Consider the following 23,798-nt stretch of genomic DNA (forward strand, 5'->3'; position numbering starts at 1 on the left):
AGCTTCCAGAATATGCCTTCATAAAGCTGAGTGCCCAGAATTTTTTTATATTAATGGGCTTCACAAAAATGATAGATAAATCAGTTTTTAAAAGACAAAGTTGCATTTAAAGGGAAATATATAGGAAACACTATGTGTAAAAAGTCAATAAATTGGTGAATTGCTACATTGGGCAATATTCACTCTTTGCATGTCTTTATTATAATGATAAGAACATTCTAAAAGTCATCACTAATCTTGGCAAATTTATAACTACTATTTAAAATTCAATCACCCTGCTGGGCATAGTAGCACACACCTACAATCCCAGTGTTTGGAAGTCTGAGGCAGGAGGATCACAAGTTCTAGGACCAGCCTCAGCAATTCAGAGAGGCCCTAAACAATTTAGAACTCATCTCAAAATTTATAAAAGGGCAGGTGATGTAGCTCAGTGATGGAGTACCCCTGGGTTCAATATTTTAAAAATTTAAAACCCAAAAAACCAAAACCTCAATTATCTGAGCCACATTTCTTGTGTAATCCCAAATAGCTATTATTATTCCTCACTATTCAATTTCTATTAATGTCACCATACTCTTCTCTTCAACCCAGACATAAACTGTCAGCTCCATCTTTGACTCCTTTTCATGATGTCCCCATGTAATCACCATATAATCAATTGCCCAATTCCATTTTTCCTTAACTGGTCCCTGCTACTTTATAATGAAACCCTACTTCTGCTCCCAGGTGGCCTTAAATGGTCTCCCAGCTTCAGGCATCACTTCCCTTCCACCAAACTTTACACACAGCCGTTTGATTAACCTGTTCACATCATCACTTTGTTTATAGGATCCACCCGTTTAAGTCTTTTCAGACTCTTTGTTGCCTACAGTACTGGTCTTCATCTGTTGAGACATAACACTTTGTTCCTATACCTTGCAGGCTTTGCAAACATCCTACTACCATTGGATCCAGAGGTAAAATTCATTTTTGCCAGCATTCAAACTTTTAAGAACCATTTCTGTCAAACAGAATGCTGCTCTGAGCCACTTATAGGGAATTAAACAGAGTACAACTTGTTACAAGTTAAGAAGGAAGAGGCTTCGACTAATCTCAAAACTACACAAGGGAATGTTCTAGTGTTCACTGCAACTTGTGAGGACTTCACCTCCAAGTATCAAGAGTGCACTGTTGGAAGCAAATAACACAACTCCAACAGAAACGTGGTGCTGAAGGCCAACAAGCGAATGGTGTGGTGAACACAAATGCTTTTATAGACCTCAGGAGACAAAAACTACACCATACTATTGATTGTGCTGTAATTGCTGCTGCCTTGTGTAGTATTTTGACACTCTAATCCTTCCCATTGTTCTGCCTAGTACATCACTGTCACTACATCACTGTACTAGAATGTACTAGCTTATTTACAGAATTAATAATGATGGAAAAACATTGAGAAATGTGTCATTAAGTGATTTCATCTTGTGTGAACATTATGGAGTATACTTACACAACCTAAGATGGCTATGGTATCACTAGACAAAGTCATCTTATGGGACTACTGTCATATATGTAGACTGAAATGTCATTATGTGGTGCATGATTTGTACTTAAAAAATGTGTCACAAGCCCTAAAGACTGAAAACCACAGGCTAGTAAAACTTAAATCCAAATTCCACAACTCATGAGGCTCTTCTCATTTTGATCCCAACTTTCCTTTCCTCCCAATACTTTCCTTTGGGTCACATTGGCCCACACTTTGTTCTTTGACTAAGCCAGCTCTTCTATGTCTCTGGGACTGTATATGTGGAGGAAACATTATTTTCTTGTATTTCTTGTACTTATTTATCAAGACTCAGTTGCAATAGCATCTCCTCTCTGATGTTTTCTCTTAACTCCTTCAGCAAGAAGTAATTGCTCCCGTAGTCCTTTGTATCTGCACTGTAGCACGTACCCTCAGATTTTGTAATCATTGCAGTACGCTCATCTCTAAGGCATTGAGATCCTGTGTCTGCTTTCCCTAGGACACAGGCTTAACTTTGTTCATCTCTCAATCTCCAACTCCTGGGCTATTATAAGCCCTCAATAAATGTTTGTAGACTTGTTTTCTTCTGTGGTTGGGGCCACCTATGACCTATTGCTTATTAGTTTTTCAAAAAATGTCTCTCAAAATTCTGCTTCACGTACCTTATACTCAAACCAAGCTAAAATGCTTGCTGTTGTTAAAAAAAAATGCTCCCCACCTCCCCACATGTACTCATGTAATCCAAATAATTCTTTTGTTTGGGAGACTTACCCTGTCTTCATGATAGCCACTTACTATCCCTTATGACCCAGTTAGAATCCACATTTTCCCAAGAAGTCATCCTTCACACCCAGACTAGGCACTTTCTCTGATTTCTCATAGTTTAGTTATATAGCTCTCAGGACACTTGACACAAACAGCTCTGCATTATAGTTACTTATGTATATTTTACTTTCTTACAAGGTTATAATCTTCCTGAGGCAGAAGTGGTACCTTAATTAATCTTTGTCTTTCTCATTTATACCTAAACAGGATGTTGCACATAGAAGGTACAAACCTTTCCAAATGAATGAGAGAACAAAATGATGCATATTTCTGGTACTACCATCTATTCATTGCCTTCTGTTTACATATGTTATCATACAATAAAATTAAGGAATGGTTTATGTAATAAGATAGTTTCAACATTTCCTTTGTACATTGTTCAATTATTGTTTTGTGTAGCAAATTCACTTAACACTATTGTTGGGCTGTTTGCCTAATGAGATAAAAATTTAAAGCCCTACATAGATGTTGACTCTTACTCTGGAATGTGAAAATTCTCATTTATAAAACAGAGTAAGGTTAAGTCCTAATATAAGTAAATTCCTTTATTTTTGTCTGACAGGCAAAGATAGTTTCTCCTCTTTGCATCAGTTCACCTATCTGTGATAGAAATGATTTCTATTGCTTTGTAATTACAGGTTTTCACATTTATCACCCCTGCCAGAATGTGGACTACTCAAGGATAAAAACTATATTTTATATATTTCTCTATTTAACAAGTAATTAGTTGACATATATAAATATATATTATAGTAATAATAAATGTAGTCATATGTAAGTAAAACAATTTTATATTACTATTTTGCTAGGTAATTCTCCCTATTCAATAAAACTACTGGAAGGGGGCTGGGGATGTGGCTCAAGCGGTAGCGCGCTCGCCTGGCATGCGTGCGACCCAGGTTCGATCCTCAGCACCACATACAAACAAAGATGTTGTGTCCGCTGATAACTAAAAAATAAATATTAAAAAAAAAAACTACTAGAAGAATGAATGGACATTTTAAATGGCCAATACTTTTTATCACTAACAATTTACTTCAGAAGTACTAGAAAGAGAAAAAATTAAAGCAAAGATATTAAGACTCTCTACCCATGAAATAGTAATTATAAACTAATGAAAAATACATAGAATGTGGGCTGGGGTTGTAGCTCAGTGGAAGAATGCTTGCCTAGCATTTGTGTGGCACTGGGTTCGATTCTCAGCATATAAATAAATAAAATAAAGTCCATTGACAACTAAAAAATATTTCTTAAAAATATGTAGGAAGTAATAATAAAAGCTAACAGGGGCTGAGGCTGTGGCTCAGTGGTAGAGCACTTGCCTAGCATGCATGAGGCACAGGGTTTGATTCTCAGCACCACATATAAAAAAGTTGTCCATCAACAACTAAAAAATATTTTTTTAAAAAAGCTGTCAGTCAAATATGATTCAATTTCCACAGAACTTTCTGGTTTGGTCATATTGTTCCAAAGTTTGATATTGTTTACTCACTGGGGTAACACTGATCTTCCACTGCAACTTGAGTAATGAACAGATGATCCCTTTTAAAATATGGGAATCCTCTAGACTCACAAACTTGCCCTAATTTGTGGTTTTCTGTTATTTAAACATGCAAAAATCTTAAAACAAGTTGCAAATATCTTATGCATAAAACCATAAAATGAATGAAATTCAAATTAACAACATTAATTTGAGAGATTATTTCATTTTGATGAAATCAAATTGCCATTTGCAATGACACTATAGTACTCATGCTTAAGGCAGGATCTCTTGGGTTCTTTGTGCCCCTACTATCTAAGTTTGTCTTGGCCTCAGAAAACCCTCCATTCTTACACTACTTTTCACTATTCAAGCGGCAACATTCTTTTCTTCCCCCTCCCTCCAAAATGGCCTTTATTTTCCTGACATATCTAACAAAATGCCAGGTAGATGGAGCTAAACAGAACCCACCACAGGGAAGGTAAACGGAACCTTAGAAGCACCCAGGCAAGAATTTTCCTCCTCCTAAAACTGGCCCAATTTTACCAGCAACTGGTTTCAGCTCAGTTTCGTTGTGCTTTAACACCCCCTGTCTCTCCTCTGCTTTCCAGATTCAGAGGAGGGATGTCTAAAACCCACCTTGCTCTTTACTAATACACAATGACATCTTTTAGTCTTTGCTTGCCACAGATACATCATTTGTTAGGTTAATCACTGGTCTTTTATCACTTCTCACGAGAATTAGAATAACCCAGTAGTATTTTATATCTACCCAATAGTGAATATAAAAGTACATACTGCCATGAGATTACTAGGCAGTGTTCTGTTCTAAAGTGGTTATCCTGGTAATTCATAATACACTTATGGTTAACATTTTAGGAGATTATCATTAAATGGACCATAATATTTGACTCAAGGCCCCTTCCTTGAGAATAGGGGGTTCAAAAAATCAGTTTAACAAACACAGTTTCAGGAAATAAATTTCCTCCATTGTAGGTTTCTGCTGATCCCAACTCTGAGTAATATAAGGAACTCAAATGATCCTATGCTACATTAGCACTTTCAAAACAGGAATAAAAGTGTAGCATCCTAAATGGGAGCCTATGTTTCTTCAGTTTTCGATAGTTTCTCTCTCTCTCTCCTATCTTTCTCTACTGCCTAACTCACTCTTCCTACTTTCTTTATCACCTTATTTAATCCATTCTTGTCTTTTCTACCTTTTCTATTTCTTCTCTTTTTTGTACATTTTTGGACATATCCTTGACTTTTGATTAATTTTGTATGGATTAGTAGCCATCCATCTTTTCCATGCAGCAGAGTTTAATGGAAAAGGTTGAAATCTCCACTTATACCTTACTGAAAGATTCTTATTCAATATATTTCCCCTTAAGACAGACCTTTTTTTTTTAACACCAACATATGTTTCTGACTTCTACAGGTCATCTAGGCTCAGTGGCAGATGGAAAAAAAAAAAAAAACTTGTTTGATGAAAGTCTGCAAATTCCCAGAAATACCCCTCCTATCTCCATCTCTCCCCCAAACACAAAGAAATAGGAGAAACCACAGTGTTCAGGCTCTTTTCAAAGAAATTTAATGTCTGTATATGTAATCCCTGCCTCCTATGATAGGAGAAATATTATCTGCTTGAACTGACCAGCAGCGAGGCTACTGGAAAAAAAAAATAACCAAAATAATATGACTACAATGAAATTAGGTAGATCATCCTATAATGCAAAACAGAACCTAGAGGCAATTTCTAAAATACCTTTATTATTGGCAGTTTGGTGGAATGAAAACATAATAGATCATAAGCAGAGCTCTTTGAAAGATGAGTCTGGTAGTTTCTTTTCTTTTTTCTTTTTTTTGATATGATTTAGATTGAATGCTTTGTAAAACTTTTTTTGATCCTTCATGTCAAAATTTATTGTTCTCTTCTTTATTTCCATACATATACCTCTGTTAATACTTCTCATCCACTTCATATTGTGATTGTTTAAAAAATAATTAGTATGAGTCTTTTGAAAAGCAGCAGTTAACTTTAATCATATTTGTATTCCTCCATTTGCTGATGGCTATGAACACAAGTCAATGCACATTTGTTGGTAGGACTAAAAACCTCCTTAGCTATTATTTTGGACATTAGCAATTACAAGGGCTGTGAATCTATGTCACATGGTCTTTAAAACTTTCTATGGCAGCTGAGAAGTTAGATTTTCAAAAGGTAATTCACAGCCAGCAACTTTTTAATTTTTTAAAACATATCTATCACCTAAAGTTTTAGTACTTCCTCAGAAACCTTTTATCCATGACAAATGTGAAAGCACTTTGAAAACCATGAAACATTATATAAATGCTAGTGGTTACTGTTAGGATCTGAGGTGAATAAAGGGTATAGAGTGCTTCTGTGGTTATGTAGCCTAGAGATGTGGCTATTTAAAATAAAATATAGTATAAAACAACTTCATTGCTATGATTAATAATCCTCCACTAAAATCACAATTCATCTTTAGGACCATATGAGCTGAAGGGTATACTCTTGCTCTACCAATAGCAAATGGTTTTGCCAAAATAAAAAGGAAGAAAAAGAAAAAAAGCTCTTTTCAAATAATTTGATAGTCTGTATATATAAATAATAATATAGCAATTATTATATTGTAAAAAGCTGCATTTCAAAGGCAAGAATTAAGAACTTCTTTTCAACATTTCAGCCAAATGGAGAGATATCTCTATGGCTCCTGAATCTAAAAGTATTAAAGCAGCCCAGTTTTTAAAATAGCTTTTTATTCACACTTCTCCTTTAGCATAATTAGTAAGGTATATATCTTCTCCACAGTTTATTTTAAATTGTTATGGACATGGATCATTGGAGGATCTAGGAAGTCTAAGCTGTTTTATACAATAGTGACAGAAAATCATGTCAAAAAGACAGTAATGAACAACAAGCAAAAATAACTAGCCTTCAGTTTTTGCAAGTATTCAAGTAAAAAGACTGATTATATTTACAGAAAAGTACTGTTGTAAAACATGACATGAAATTTAGAATTCAAAGGATGCCTTTGAAAGTAACAAAGAGAGCTCAGAAGAAAAAACAAACAAGATTGCAGGGAACTTAAACCCACATGGATAGTCAGAAAATCCTATCAACTGGACCATGTACATTTGGTCAGATGTGCTACTACTATAGAAGAGCTAACATTTGAGGGACTTAAAGCTTTACCCAATGGGACTTAAAGCTTTATGGTAAACCTTGAACAAGAGAAATTAAGCAAAAGTCTAGGATTATGCAATGCTTTCAAAGTAAAAATAGAGGAACAATGACTCATAAAAGATATCTGGAGCTCAGATATATTCCACTGAGTCTTAGTTTCCCATTGTTCAGATTGTTTTTATTGGAAATTTAAAGTGGTGTGATCTCAGAAATATTTTCTAATCCCAATTCAAGAAGTAAAGCAAGATGATAGTCAGAAGTGCTCCCCAAAGTCACCACTCAAATGGGAGAAAACTTCATGTTGGGTCTGAGAAACTGTTAAAAGACAATGATGTATTCAGGGAAAAGAGAAATGCTGTGAACTTTAATTTCAAGGAAAAAAAATCTAATGTGATCACATTTTTGGTTTTCCATTATTATATATTTTATGAAATAACATTTGAAATGTGCCACAATTATTCATTACAAAGTAGGCAAAAAATACAATTCTTTGTAGATGAAAATGCCACAAAAGTATACTGAAATGTTTGTTTTTGTTTTTTCCGTCAGGGCATATTTTAATCTTTTGTCTGGTAAACTTATTTTATATTCTGTTTTTATTACTTAGAAATTCAAAAATTGGGCAAGGAAAAAATCCTTTAGTCTGCCACTACTCAGAGATAAATAATATAAACATTTTTGTTTACATCCTTTCAGATTCTTTTTAAAAAATACATACATTACATTGTAACTTGATTTTTCCCCCTAACTACTATAATGTGGACATTCTTCCATGTCAACACATACACATGCCACCATATTTAATGGTTTCCTAGTATTCCATCATATAACTATATCATAATTTACTCAACCAAGTTGGCACCAATAGATGCCTAGACTGTTTCTTATAAAACACTTTATTAACAGTGTATTCTCTGTCCTATACCTCCTGAAGTCTTTTAAAACATAAATCAAATGAGGTACTTCCCCACTGATGACTTGATATTACTTTTGAGGAAAAGACCCTAACTTCTTACCATGGCCTACAAAATCCTACCTAAACAGGGTCCTGGCTCCACAGCAAGAACCTCCCACCCCTACTCTACTTTCACTTATTTGCTTTAGCCCCATTTGTCTTTTACTACAGTCAGACAGATCAACAGTGTTGCTTCTGCCTCAGGACCTTTGAATTTACCTCTCTATTGGCTATAACCACTCTACAGCAGGCTCCTCACTATACACGCTTCTGCTTGATAGACCCTCTTTGGCAAGTCCTTCCCTGACCACTCACCTTGCCACCCTTTTTCTGTTACTTCACTTCACACTCTAAAATCATCATATTTTTTTATTTTTGTATATAGTTTTTGTCACACACATACACACACACACACACACACACACAGAGACATATATATACACACACACACACCTGGAATTTATAAGCTCCATGTATTCTTAGCACAATACTAAGCACACAAAAGCCCCTAGGTAGACATTCATTGAATTAATTAATTTGTTCAGATATTCAATAAATGCTGTTTTTCTTATTTTAGTTGTCTCTCAGAGGCAGCCTTTGCAAACAACATTGACCTAGGAGTAACCAGCCTTTTCTAATGGTGGGCACAGTCAATGTCATCAGGGAAAACTTCATTACTCCTCACCCTCTTCACCGCTACCACACCCTTGCAGATAGTAGTCAGAGATTTTCCTTTGTGGCATTTACCACAGCCATTAATGAATAATCCATATCACTATTTGCTTAAAGCATTTCTCCTCTAGGAGACTGAACCTCCTTGAGGTCCAGGATTGTATCTAATTCCCTGCAGTGTTCCCAGCTCCAACAGTAATGCCTAGCATAAAACAAGTGCACAAAAAAAATGTTTGTTGAATAAAAGAGATACTAGTCTTCTCAGGGCTGAAAACACTAGAGCTTAAAAATAAATTATACAGGGTTGGAATTTTTATTATCACCACAGCTGGCATCAGAATTCTTCTCAGGAAGGGAACAGTGCCTGGGGAAGTTCCTTGATAAGACATTCAGAGGAGAGGAACACCTGAGGGTGATGGGAAGGTCCTGAAGCAACAGAAGAAATGGACCACCAGTTCTGCCTGAAAAAAGAAAACAACAACAACAAACAAACAAACAAACAAAAAACAGAGATTTGGCCCCAGAGATAAAGGACAGGAGGAGTAGGAACAGAATTGATGACCTGAAACTGTAATATCAGGTGAGGCAGAGAGAGTGAGAGAAAATTCTCTTCCATGTCTTTTTCTCTAATCTTTAGCCGAGTCCACTTACTTTGCAAGCATCCTCCTAGGAGTAGTGTGTGTGTGTGTGTGTGTGTGTGTGTGTGTGTTTGTGTTCAAGCTAGGAAAGAGTCTGAATTAAATATCTGAGTCAATGTATTTCCAAACAGAAGATGTAAAACATATGGACACTGAAATAATGCATAAATTTGGTGGTGGTGGTGGGGGGAATTTGCAGCCCAAGGTGACTTTGAGAATGGAAACTACCTAGGAATTTCTAGAAATCAATCATAAACTTTAGAGTTGGAGGATTGGTTTCATTTTATCTAGACCTCAAGGGTCAGGGAGACCCCTGGTCACCTATGGATTAAAACATAAATAAGTTTTTGCCTGTGGAAGTGTCTATAGTTGGGGTGAATGATACATCTTACTCCTCAGCCTATCTCTGGCTTTAATTGCTGCTCATTTTTGCCAATCTAGAATTTGGGGACAAAAGAGATGATGAGAAAAATGAGGCAGAAAAAAGGTAATGGTGGAAATGAGAAACGCTTCAGTCTTGTCACCAGATAAGATAAACTTTGCCAAAATGTCTCTTTTAAGAAATAAAATAATAATAATTTAGTGATTTAATATCTTTTCATAATAGGTCCCCTATATATAAATAAATATCACTTTGCAGTTATAATCACGTTACCCTAAGCGAAGTCCAAATAATGATTTTCTTGATTTTATTTGACTACATAAACGTATTTTGCCATTTTGGAACTTCTTCAGAGCATGAATTGCATTACTATGTTCAACTCCCTAGAACAGTCTGTGAGGCCAATCCTGTAAAAATCTTTGATGATGATTCATGAGTGACCTGCCAGGAAAAAATATACTAATTTTCACATGTGTGTAATCTTAGAACACTGAAGGAGGAAGGAAATAGTTGCCTAGTCAGACACAAATTTTTAGAATATAATAATTTTTCTCAGTAGGTTGAAGCATGATTAATAGTAGGTCCTGTTACAAGTGTGAACTCATCCAGGCTTCACTACTGCCAATGGCTCCTGTTTTCACTGAAACACCCCCTGGTTCTTCCCAGAAAGAAAGTTTTCCCTTTCTGGCCACATGAGTCAAAACACACTAACACACTCACTGCACTTGACTGGCATCTAAATGGGAAAAGGGGGGTCACCTTTACTGACTCCAGTACCCACTCACCTTATTCAAAATGGCCTTGTTGATTATTAGCTGAGCTAAAAGTAGAGCCCAACCCACTGGTTGACAGCTATTCAGAAAACTCCATTCCCACATGCACATTATCCCACTTTAAAGTGAAGGAACAGTTTATTGCATATTTGTATATATGCAAACCTTAAGAAGAATAGAACGTCACATAATAAAAGGTGTCTGAGTACAGGGATTATGGGTGTGATAGAATAATGACACCCCCTGCAAAGACATCCCAGTTTTAGAATCCTTATGAATATGCTATATTATATGGCTAAAAAGAATGAAATTTACAGGTGATTATCAGCAAATGGAGTATCCTGGATCATTCAAGACCCAATGCATTCATAAAAATTCTTAAAAGTGGAAGAGGGAGGTGGAAGAGAGTCAGGAGGATACGTAACTGTGGAGGAATGATCAAAGAGGTGCGAGTGGCTGCCTCGAAGATGGAGAAAGTTGCCACAAGATGCAGAGTATGGGCAGCCTCCATGAGATGGGAAGAGAGGGAAATGGATTTTCCCTTGGAGCCTCCATGATGAACACAGCCCTGCTGACACCTGATTTTAGCCCAGTAAGAGCTTGAGAAGACTTCTGACCTTTAAATCTGTAAGATAATAAATCTGTATATTTTTTAAGCTATTAAACTATGGTAATCGGTTACAACAACTGAAGAAAGCAAATACAATCGGTAATTCTGGTTATTGTTTTCCTGGGGACTTAGAAGAGAAAGTTTGATATTTTCCAAATATGTGTTATTGTTATGTAGTATTTCCCCGCTCCTTATTGTGTTCCAAGACCTCCAGTGAATGCATGAAACCAGATAGTTCTGAGTGTGTGGACACAATACTATGTTCTTTCCTTATTAAGTCAAGAATTTTCGCCTTTTCACTTAAAAAGGAAGGAATTTATAGCTTCTCTTTGGCATATTCAAATTGCCAGCATCACTACTCTTGTGCTTTGGGGCTATCATTAAGTAAAATAAGAGTTATTGGAACATAAACTTTGTAATACCATGACAGTCAATCTGATAACCAAGACAATACTAAGTGACTATTGAGTGGACAGCAAACACAGCATGGATGCATTGAACAAAGGGATAATTCACATCCTGGGTGGGAGGGAGCAGGTGAGAGCTTTCATCATGCTACTCAGAATGGCTTGCAATTTAAAACTTAGACATTGTTGGGCTGGGTATGTAGCTCAGTGGTACAGATGCTTAGCATGCACAAGACTCTGGGCTCCATTTTCAGTACCGTAAAAAGTTTTTTGTTTTTTTTTTTAAACCAAGTGAATTGTTTCTTCTCAAACTATCCAGCTAATATTTCCAGACCTCAGCTGATATCTGGTTAACTGAAACAGCAGAAGCCACTGATAAAGGGAGAACCGGTAATCATGAAAATCACATTTATTATTTTCTAAAAATGGTAATGAGGGTGGCGATAGAAAGTATTAAAACATTTAAGCTCAAATCTGAAAACACCCCAGTTGTTACTTGACATTCTTAACCTCATTTATTGAGAAAATTGACTTATGAAGATTATATAACAAAAAGTGGCAGAGTGTACTTTAGTCAGGAACAAATAAACAATACTCAATTTAATAGAGATTGGGAGAACTGCAGAGTACCAGGCAGCATCTGGATCCAACCACTGATATGTATCTTTTCCACAGAATTCCTCAGGGGACAAGGGATGTGCAGCCACTCTCTGACTCGTTCCCTTTGCATGACCTTATCCCATGAACTCAGTGGCTGTGGTGTGACTCTGGCAATGAGTTTGCTACTGATGGTTGAGTTTGAAGAAGCAGAGCTGTGATATGGGGGTGAGGTGTGTTGTCAGATGCAGAGGAGGTGGGTGGAGTTAATGCGGTTGGATCTGTGAAAGAGAAGGTGGCACTGGTAGAGGTGGTGTATGGGCAAGTTTCACAATTTGTTAATTGGGACACAGAGATACTACAAAGCTGTCCTTGTGTGTCATAACATGTTGATTTCCTTACTCTCCTTTGGTAATTTTTGACGAGGTCAGGTTGACCAGAGAAAGGGTGGTAATATTTCTCAAGAGGTAGGGATGGGGCAAAATCCTCAACTTTTTCTTCATTTCCTCAAAATTCCGTGACACGTTGTATGAGATTCTGGCTGCTTTGCCTAACATAACTTTCCATCTCCTGTTTTTGCTCTTCAGGTGCTGTTTGTAAGCAAACCATCAGCTCTCATTCCCCACCTCATTCATGAGTCTTGAACTGTCAACTCTGACTCTATTCTGTTTCTTCAGCCTGGAACACCATTCTCCCCACTTTGAAACTCCTTAGATCTTAAGAGTTCAAATCAAATGCCAACTTACTTCTTGTGACAATAACTGAAACTATGTGCTGAGGACTTTCATATGTATCATATCATTTAATTTGTTCCATTTCGAGTCTTGCTTTCTTATCTTGCAGTTGTATATTTGAACCTGGAAACTATTACTTGTGGAAAACTACACTCTTGCCTCTTTGCTCCCTTTGACCTATGTAAAATCTCTACATTATTCTTATTTCATCCTACTTCACAATTAGTTGTTATTTTGCATGTTTGCATACTCTCTTCTGACTTCACTGCTGGCTCTTTTTTTGTTGTTTTTTATTTGTTCTAATTAGTTATACTTGACAGTAGAATACATTTTGACACATCATACATAAATGGAGTACAATTTCTCATTCTTCTGGTTGTACATATTGTAGAATCACACCTGTCATGTAATCATATATGCACATAGGGTAATAATGTCCAATTCATTCTATTCTCTTCTCCTTCCTCCCCCATGCTCCCTCCCCTCCCTTCATTCCCCTCTGCCTAATCCAAAGTAACTCTATTCCTCCCTAGCCCTCACCCTTATTGTGAATTAGCATCCTCCTATCAGAGAAAACATTTGGCCTTTGGTTTTGGGGGATTGGCTTATTTCATTTAGTATGGTATTCCCCAGCTCCTTCCATTTACTGGCAAATGCCATCATTTTACTCTTCTTTAAGGCTGAGTAATATTCCATTGTGTATATATACCAAATTTTCTTTACCCATTCATCTGTTGAAGGACATCTAGATTGGTTCCATAGTTTAGCTTTTGTAAATTGAGATGCTATTAACATTGATGTGGCTGCGTCACTATAGTATGCTGATTTTAAGTCCTTTGAAATCCACAGCATGCAATATGTAGTGTTTTACAAAAGACAGATAACCACTGTGCACAAATAAAACATACATATAATAAATGACATATCAAGGATTTTTTTCCTCCAACTTTTTCTCTTACTCATAAATTAGAATAGTTACAAGTCTTCAGAAAGTTTAGAGTTTTCCACCTTATTACCACATCTGAAATGAGGACAGTTCATGGGTGGTTCAGAGACAGGAGATAGGAAATGCTGCTAACGAAAACTGTTGCCTGCTGCTACTTTTGTTTTTTTTTTAAGCCTTTAGCTAGCAGGACCTGTTGCTTAATGAAGTGAAGTAATAAACCTTGTAGAAATGACTCCAGGATTTCAAGGTGGAGTCGATGGATATCACTGCAGAGGAAGTAGGAGGAAATAATTAACTTCAACGAACAAGAAGAGACCACTCTTGCCCCTCCCAACTGAACTCACCTTTGTCATATAAAACATATTTTGGGGTGGGGAGGCAGGGAGACTGGTTTGACCTGTTGGCTCTATGTTCAGCTGAATGAGGCAATGATTCCAAGCCAGCTTTCAATCTCTTCGCAGCCAGTTACTGAAGAGTTTCCATGCCAGTTGAAAGAAACATCGATGTACGTGAAAACTAAGTAAATCTCCCAGAAACTCTTTTTGTCATTTGAAGGGCAAGTGGATCTTTTTAATTCTTAAAGGAAATAAATTTTTGATGGCTTTAAGGAATGGTATCTCCTTAAAATACATTGGTTTTTTTGTCCCTAAGTGAGGCGAGACTCTAGAAAGTGTAATCTTAAAAAATAAAAATCCTAATGTAAGAAGTACAAAAATATGCCTCTCTTTTTATTTCCAAAGTTCAGGATTATTTTCTATGCTTATATGCTTTGAAAGAATACTGTTTGTATGCATATGTGTGAGTAAATATTTTTTCATTTATTTTAGCATAGTATGTACTTTGCAAAGCTATGTAAATATTTAACAGAGAAAAACAATACAATATATTTCCCCCAAATCAATGTTCCTTATATATATTTTTCCCCTCTGAAACAAGTGTTTTCAGAAATGGAGACTTCTATTTGTGGAACGTGTTTTTCCATTTGCAAATGAGATGAAAGGATAAATTAAATGAGCCATGACTGTTTGTTGATAGCTAGAGTAGAAAGTACAGTTGCATTTCCTCTCCTCTCATTCAATGACCTTCAGTTCTCTGTCAGGCAGTGCTTGATTACCCACTTCCCCACTTCCCCACCACCCCTCCAACTCTCTGGTGGTGAGACGGAAAATGTTGACAAAGGCTTTGGTTACCTATTGTAGAACCAAACCCTTAAACTTTAAAAGTAGAAAAGAAAAGCAATCATATATAAATATAATCATTTTTCTTTCCCAGTCTTTCTCTCTGAAACACACTGCTAGTTACAAAAATATTATCCAGGGCTGGGGATATAGGTCATTTACTAGAGTGCTTGCCTTACATGCCCAAGGCCATGGGTTCAATCCCCAGCAACATGGAAAAAAAATAAAGATGTTATCCAAAGGGCATATTTTAGGATATTTAGAAATTTCTAAAGCAAGGGAGGATGAGAATGTATTTTATGGGCCCTAGATTCTACTTTCCCTTTCTAATGACCAATGTTTTCACTGAACTTTAGCAATCATGTCACAATTTAAAAGATAAAAGATGATTTCCAGGATAGTTCATGGACCAGGATCTTTCTAGTTTTCATTTTAGAAGAAATATAGTGGGGAAGGGGGAAAATGGGGAAGGGAGGAGTAGAAGTAGGAAATTTTTTGCAGACACATTCTTCAGGTTAATGTTTATTGACATAACTAGGCTCCAAGTCACAGTTAACAACTAACCAAGTTCTAATTATATTATACAGAACACATTTAACCCCCTAATGCAGTGGTCCTCAAAGTTTAATGCATCAGAATTACCATGAGACCTAATTAGAATACATATTATTGGACCCCACCCCCAGCGTCTAGGTCTGTAGGTTTGAAGGGGCCCAAGCATATGCATTTCTAATAAGGTACCAGGTTGATAATAATGCTGTTGGTCCACAGACCCCACTTTGAGACCACTATCCTATAACATTTTTCTCATTTCTAACTGTACCAGAAGACTCTTCTATAGAGGCCTTTTAAAAATTAAAATCTTGATATCTATACCCTATCCCAGATCTACTGAAATAATCGCTGGGGCTGGTCATATCAAGATAAACAAAATCAGACACTAGTCAAACTGGATAGTGAACACATAGTTAATGGATTGTTAAAATATAATCTAAGGATAGATTTTATTCATTAATAACTACCACAATAGTGAAGAATGCCCAGTGTGAACTGAACTCAATTTCACTGGTACAAAAGTCAGATGACTTTTTAAAGGTCAATGTGTGTTAAAGGAAAGGCAAGGAAGGGTGTGAAAGAGGTACTGGCCCATGTGACTAGGTCATCTGGTTTATTAATTGGCACTTCTCCATAGGAAAAGCAAACTTTCTATTATCTGCAGGATAATACAGGCAGTGGTGTAAGTTAGAGCCCTTCTCCTCCAGTAGGGGCATCAAGAGTAAGAACTGTTTGTGTTTTAAAGACTTGAATATCAGGTCCTTGCAAAGACAGTTCTGGGTAGTGTCAGAGAAAGGGTTTGTAATTGCAAGTTTTCTAAAGTAACTGCTCAAAAAAAGGGGAACTAGAACCTTTCTGCCTTTAACCAGGTTTTGGCTGGAAAATTAGTAAGTGAATTCTCCAGGCAGTATTAAGCTTTCTCAAGCAGTAGTTGTCATCCTAGGAATGTGGAATGGAGCTGCTAAAACTATGTTAGTGTCTGTGCAAATCTCTAGTGTGGGTGGGAGAAGGGGTTGGGGGTGGATGGAATCATTTGTGCTGAGAGTTAGTGGTTTCTATTGTCCAAGGTTGAGGCCCAATTGAGAAGCAGATTCAGGAGGAATCTGGCTAGATTTGGGATAAGTAGAGTTTTTGTCAGTCTGAGTATCTGCATAATTTCATGGATAATTCTAGTGACCAGGGTTGTAAAACAATTCCTACAGTGAAATTTACAGCTCTAGAAACCAGCAGTTTCCTTAAATGTATTTCTTTTATAAGTTGCTCTTAACACTTACACAACTACAAAAGCAATTGGCAAACAGGAAGGATTTTGCAGTGTGGTATGGTTCAGATAGAGAGCACTTCAGAGCAGCTGCAATTACCTTATAAACTGATCTTTCATTCCAGTTACAAGGGTCTGAGAAGTAACTGCAACAAATACCCCCAATTTTTCTTTTTCCTTTTCTTTATTTAAAAATGTATGTTCATTAACATATGACTGCTGAATGTGAAAGACCTAATATAAGCCCCCTACCTCTCCTTGTCAGAGCATCCCTCCTCCGTGCCTAGAGCAAATCATATCAAATGACACATCCTTGGCTGCAGCATCTTTGGATCAGAAGAAAACTATGTTAAAGTAAATAACTGCAGCCTTGAATGAAATAAGAACTAAACAAGGAAATGCAGAACATGGGGAGAGTTTCTGTGGTGAGGATAGGGTTGAACTGGTTTCAGGATATGCTATGAACTGAATTGCATCCCTTCACTCCCAAATTAAAATGTTGAAGCCTTAATCCCCAACGTGATGGCATTTGGACATAGGGCTTTTAGGATGTAATTAAGGTTAAATGTGATCATTCAGGTGCGTCTTTTTTTTCATTTTTATGTTAAACATTAGCATTATGCTTTTTTGAATATTTAGAAATTAGAGAAATCTAAAAGGAATTTTAGAAAATAATCATTCATATTTCAAATACTCTAAAATACTATCATGTACATGTCAGATTTATAAACAAATATTATTACAGTTAATAGTTAATGTTTATTTCTAGTTGTTCCATCAACATATAATTTCATGTTTTTTTATCTGTTCTTTTTAGATATATGTATGACAGTAGAGTGTATTTTGATATATTATGCATACATGGAATATAACTTATTTTAATTAGGATCCCATTCTTGAGGCTAATCTGATGTGATTGGTAAACATAGGAAGAGGAAGAAAGAGACATCTCCCTCTTTGTGAGCATGATCTAGGGAAGACAAAGTGAGGGAACAGTGAGAAGGCATCACCAAGAGAGGAAAAGGACCCTCACCAGAACCCAAACTGGATGCAACCTTGATCTTTCATAGTCAGATCTAGTTTGAGTTAATATTTGTATAAAGTGGAACATTTAGAATATGGCGATTTTTAAAAAATTTATGGATGCCTAATTGTTTTGACACCATTTCTTTTTAGATATACATGACAGTACAGTGTATAACATAAGATCCCATTCTTATGGTTTTACATGATTTGGAGTTTCACTGGTGGTGTATTCATATATGAACATAGGAAAGTTACGTCCGATTCATTCTACTCTTTCCTATTCCCATTCTCCCTCTTCCTTTCATTCTCCTTTGTCTCATCCAATGAACTTCTATTCTGCCCCCGACCCCACCCCATATTATTGTGTGTTAGCATTCACATATCAAAAAGAACATTCTGCCCTGGTTTTGGAGGATTGTTTTTTTTTCACTTAGCAGGAAATTCTCCAGTTCCATCCATTTACCAGCAAATGCCATAATTTTGTTCTTCTTTATGGCCGAGTAATATTATACTGTGTATAATACCACATTTTCTTATGCATTTTTCTGTTGAAGGGCACGTAGATTGGTTCTGTAGCTTAGCTATTGTGACTTAAGCTGCTATAAACATTGACGTCAACATCATTTCTTCAAACGGTCATTCTTTCTTCACTGAATTTTCTCCACACCTTTGTCAAAAATCACTTGGCTATACATCTAAGGTTGTATATCTGTACTTTCTATTTTTTCTGTTACCTATACGTCTACCTATTAACCAATACTATACTGTGGTTCTTCTCATTTCTTTAAAAAATTCTTATGACTACTCTAGTTACATTGCCTTTCCATATAAATTTTAGAATCCACTTGTCTATAACTGCAGAATTAGAATTGCACTAAACCTTTAGATCAGATTGACATTAGTTCTTCTTTGACTTCTCTCAGTAGCATTTTGTTGTTTTCAGGATATGGATCATGTATATGTGAGATTTATAAACAAATTTCAATTCTTGGCTGAAATGTAAATTATACGTTTAAGGTTTTTGTTTCGAATTGCACATTGTAATATATAAAAATGCAATTCATTATTACACATTAACTTTGTATCCTGTGATATTGTTAAACTCTAAGTTCTAGTAGTTTTCTTTTTATATAGATTCCTTGAGATTGTTTGTATAGAGGGTTATCTTGAATGTGAATAAGGATGCTTGGTTTCTTTTCATTCTAAGCAATGTCCCTCTGTTTTCTGTCCCTTGTCTTGTCATAACTAGTAGGACTTCCAGTATAGGGTTGAATGGTGGTCATGAGAAGAGTCATTGTTACTTTGTTTCCAGTTCTTGCCATTAAATTTGTCAGCTGTAGATTTTCTGTTGCTACTGTTAAGATATCTTTTGTCAGATTGAGGATGTTTGCTGAGAATTTTCTCAGGATATGGATGTTGAATTTTGTCAGATGCCTTTCCTGCATTGAATGATATGATCATGTGGTTTTTCCTTTTTACTCTGTTAATGTGGTCAATGACATCACTTAATTTTCTTAATACTGAACCAGTCTGCATTCCCAAGAGAAATCCCCTCTTGGTCCTGGTGTATTTTTCTTTTCACATATTGTTAAATTCGATTTGCTAATATTGTGTTGAAAATCTTCACATCTGTGTTTATAAAGGATATTGGTCTGTGTTTATGAAGGATATTGGTCTATTTTGTACTTTTATAAAATCTAGTTTTAGCTTCAAGGTAAGGCTAAACTCATAATAAAATGAGTTGAAAAATGTTCCCTCCTCTCTCTCTTTTTTCCCCCTGAAACAGTTATTTCTTCTTTAAATGTTTGATAGAATTCACTAGTGAAAACTTCTGGTCCTAGAATTTTCTTTTATCTAGAAGGTTTTAAACTATAAATTCAATTTTCTTAAAAGGCAGGCTTTTACTTTTTAAAAATTCCTATTAAAATTTTTTTTAAAACCCAGTCTGAGACCAGAGACCCTGCACCTAATAGAAGAAAAAGTAGGCTCAAATCTTCATCATGTCAGATTAGGTCCTGACTTCCTTAACCAGACTCCTAACACGCAAGAAATAAAATCAAGAATTAATAAATGAGATGGATTCAAACTAAAAAGTTTCATCTCAGGAAACAATAAATAATGTGAAAAGAGTGCCCACAGAGTGGGAAAACATCTTTACCACCCACACATCAGATAGAGCACTAATTTCCAGGATATATAAAAAAATTCAAAAAACTTAACACCAAAAAATAAATAACCCAAACAATAAATGGGCTAAGGACCTGAACAGAGACACTTCTCAGAAGAAGATATAAAATTGATTAACAAATATATGAAAAAATATTCAACTTCTCTAGTAATTAGAGAAATGCATATGAAAACTACTCTAAGATTTTCTCTCACTCCAGTAAGAATAATAATTATCAAGAATACAAGCAATAAGAAGTGTTGACAAGGATGTGAGGAAAATGGTACACTTATACATTGCTGGTAGCACTGCAAATTGGTGCAACCAATCTGGAAAGCAGTATGGAGATACCTTAGAAAACTTGGAATGGAACCACCATTTGACCCAGCTATCCCACTCCTCCATCTATACCCAAAGGACTTAAAATCAGCATACTGTAGTAACACAGCCATGTCAATGTTCATAGCATCTCCATTCACAATAGCTAAACTGTGGAATCAACCTAGTGCCCTTCAATAGATGAATGGATAAAGAAACTGTGGTATATATACACAATGGAATATTACTCAGCATTAAAAGAGAAAAAAATTATGGCTTTTGCAGGTAAATGGATGGAGTTGGAGAATATCAGGCTAAGCAAAATAAGCCAATCCCCAAAAAACCAAAGGTCAAATGTTCTCTTAATAAGTGGATGCTGATCCATAATGGGGGTGGGACATGGGGAGAATGGAGGAACTTTGGGCAAAGGGGAGGGTAGGGAGGGGAGAGGACATGGGGACATGAAAGAGGATAGAATGAGATGAACATCATTACCCTAAGTTCATGTATGACTGCACATATGGTGCAACTCTATATTATGTACAACCAGAGAAATGAAAAGTTGTGCTCCATTTGTGTACAACAAATTGTAACGCATTCTGTTGTCATGTATAACTAATTAGAACAAATTTTTAAAAATGGAAAAAAAACAGTATCACCAAAAAGATTAATTCCCACTTAGTGATTAATATTTAACATTCAGTTCAACATAATAGTTGTTGAGGGTAGGCAAAATAAAATGTGGTCCTACGTTAAAATAATTATAGCACATTATTAGTGAAAAGATTTTAAAATGGATATATATGTGTACATGTATATATGTGTAACTAAGAAGAAAGAAACAGGATAAAACAATTGTTAAGAGCATGCATTGACTTTGGCAAGTGACAAACAGATTTTTATTTGGTTTTGCCACACTGTAACATTGGACAATTGACTTAACCTCTCTTTTTTTCTCTCACCTGAAATTGAGGAATAACAATAACATACATAACTGAGTTGTGTAAAGTGACAAGGCTTGTTAGAGACTTCATACAAAGTAAATACCAAGAAAATAGTAAAATCATTGTACAACTTTTACAGGAAAAATTACAGTGTACACAAGAAAGTACTATGGATTGAAAATAAGTTTCCATTCACTTAGAGAACATCATATTTAAAAATTCTACAGAGATTTAAGAGCATATACTTTTAATTTAGTTTTTTTATTATTATTATTTTAGTACTGGGGATTGAACCCAGAGGCGCTTAACCACCGAACTACATCCCCAGCCCTTTTTATTTTGAGACAGGGTCTCAATAAGTTGCATAGGGCCTTGCTAACTTGCTGAGGCTGGCTTTGAACTTGTGATCCTCCTGCCTCAGCTTCTTGAGCCATTAAGATTACAGTTGTACACTGCATCTGGCTCATTTTCATTATTCTGTAAAAATTAGCATTGGATGGTTTAAAATTAATGGATGGAAAATTCTATTACTTCTAACTTATGGTTCTAGATTTATAACTGTTTTGCAACTACATTCTAATTTTTTGGAAAGTCTTAGTTAATAATCTCTTATTTAGTAAAAATTAACTCTTCTATTTTTTTTCCCAAATTCTACCATAATCTCCCTCTGTCTGCATTGTCTAATGTATTGATACTTTTTGTATAAGATAATGAGCAGACACCCTGAGTTTAAAGACATACTTTATTCATTTGTGTCCTTAATAAACAAGAGGAAAACAAGTACACTGGTGAAAGAGGAATATCAAATCAGCTTACAGGACCCACCATACAAAACGCCAGAAAGTAGACTTGATTAACTTTGGAGATGGGTTTTCTTTGGCTACTCATGCCATTATTGTGATTGCAAAAAATGATTACTGTTTGTTTTTGTTTAAACAATATTTCTCATCTTTTACTGAATGCCAGCATTATTTTTTCTTGTATGCTTGGTCTTCAAAAATTTGGTCTGATTAAATACTACTAAAAATATGTACAGTTTACTTTGCTCACATAAAGTCCGATATTGGTATTCCTATTGGGCAGATGGCTCCAAGGGTAGTTCAGAAACTCAAACTCCTAATTTGTGGTTCTGCATCTTTAGCATATGGCCAGAAAAGGGGAAAGAGCATGGAAGATAGCTTGCGGAAGGTTTTCTGGTTCTGTTTTGTTTTGTTTTTAATGAGCTAAGCCTAATGGCTACATCTAACTGCAGGTGTGATGGGGAATGTAATGCATCTCTGTACTGAGGAAGAAGAATAGAGAGATTTGGTGATCATATGATACTTTTTGACAGTACTGGCACAACACTGGTATTATGAAGAAACAAAAATAAATTAGAAATAGAGCTTGTTCTCAAAAAGTTTATAATATATTAGAGTGTATAGAGAAATCAATATTATATTGGTACAATAAATCTTGAATTTCCAAGAATCTAGGTAGTCTTTAAAATAAAACCAATGAATTTATGGATCTCTCAGAACAATCAACTTTTAAAAATTAATCTACTCCTTCTCTTTAACTCTGCGTCACCTTCAAGTTTTCCATTTGTATTGTCTATGGCTTTAATCTTGTCATTTCACAGTTTTTACATCCTTAGGTTTGGATATTTGCATTAGGACAAACCCACAGTTAAAGCAAAGTAATGGAAAAGAAAAGTGAAAGGCATAGCCTAGACATTAAAGACCCTGTGCTGATGGAGCCATACAGCAGTTTGGAACTTGGAGACGTTCTTCTAGATCATCATGAACATTATCTGCATGTATTTTATGGCATTCTTTACAATTTTTTGCTGAGAAGGGAACACTGCAGAAAATTGAACTGATACTAAAGCAGACTCATGGTCACGTGTGTTAATCTGTCTATACTTAAAGCTTTTCCATTCTGGAACTGGTTTACACATCCTGAACCGAATCTTAATATTAAAGGTACAGAAACACAGGGCTCTCTCAGGGACCTCTGTCAGAAGCATTTACCTTAAACTTCAGGGACAATTCAGAAAGGAGCCGAAATCTAGTTTACTGATTTATCCTACAGAGAGATGAAAAAGTGATAATTCGTGAATCCTTGACAATTGGTTTTAGCTTACTTTTCCCAAAAGAGAGTCCTCCCTGAGGTGGTCGGAGGGCACGGTCCTGTACAGCAATTTCTTGCACCTGGGAACTAAATTTAGAGTCGGTAGGTCGAAACCCAGTGCGGCTGAGAATGAGCGACGCGGATTATTCTGTGACCCCTGGAATGGAAGGGACTGTGCTCCCACCGACAGGTTCACCAGAAAGTCGAATTACGTGCAGAGTAGCCAGTAGTTTTGGGCAGCCGACAGTAGCCGGGCCCCAGGGGGTCCTCCAAGCCCTCCACAGGCCGGGAGGAGCCCTTAGGGCCAGGCTCCGCGCCGCAGGACGCCCGCCACGCCCCACGCCGCTCTGCAGGCGAACGCAGGAGGCGGCGAGACCCCGCCGGGCCGCCGTAGCGCCGCAGCTCGGGCCGCTCCGCTCGCGTCACCCTCCGCCCCTTGCCTCCCGGCGCCGCGGCAGCTCTGGGCAGGCAGCACCGCCACCCGCCGCTTCCCTCCTCGCGCGCCG

Source organism: Marmota marmota, unplaced genomic scaffold, assembly GCF_001458135.2.
Source record: "Marmota marmota marmota unplaced genomic scaffold, marMar, whole genome shotgun sequence".
NCBI lineage: Eukaryota > Metazoa > Chordata > Mammalia > Rodentia > Sciuridae > Marmota > Marmota marmota.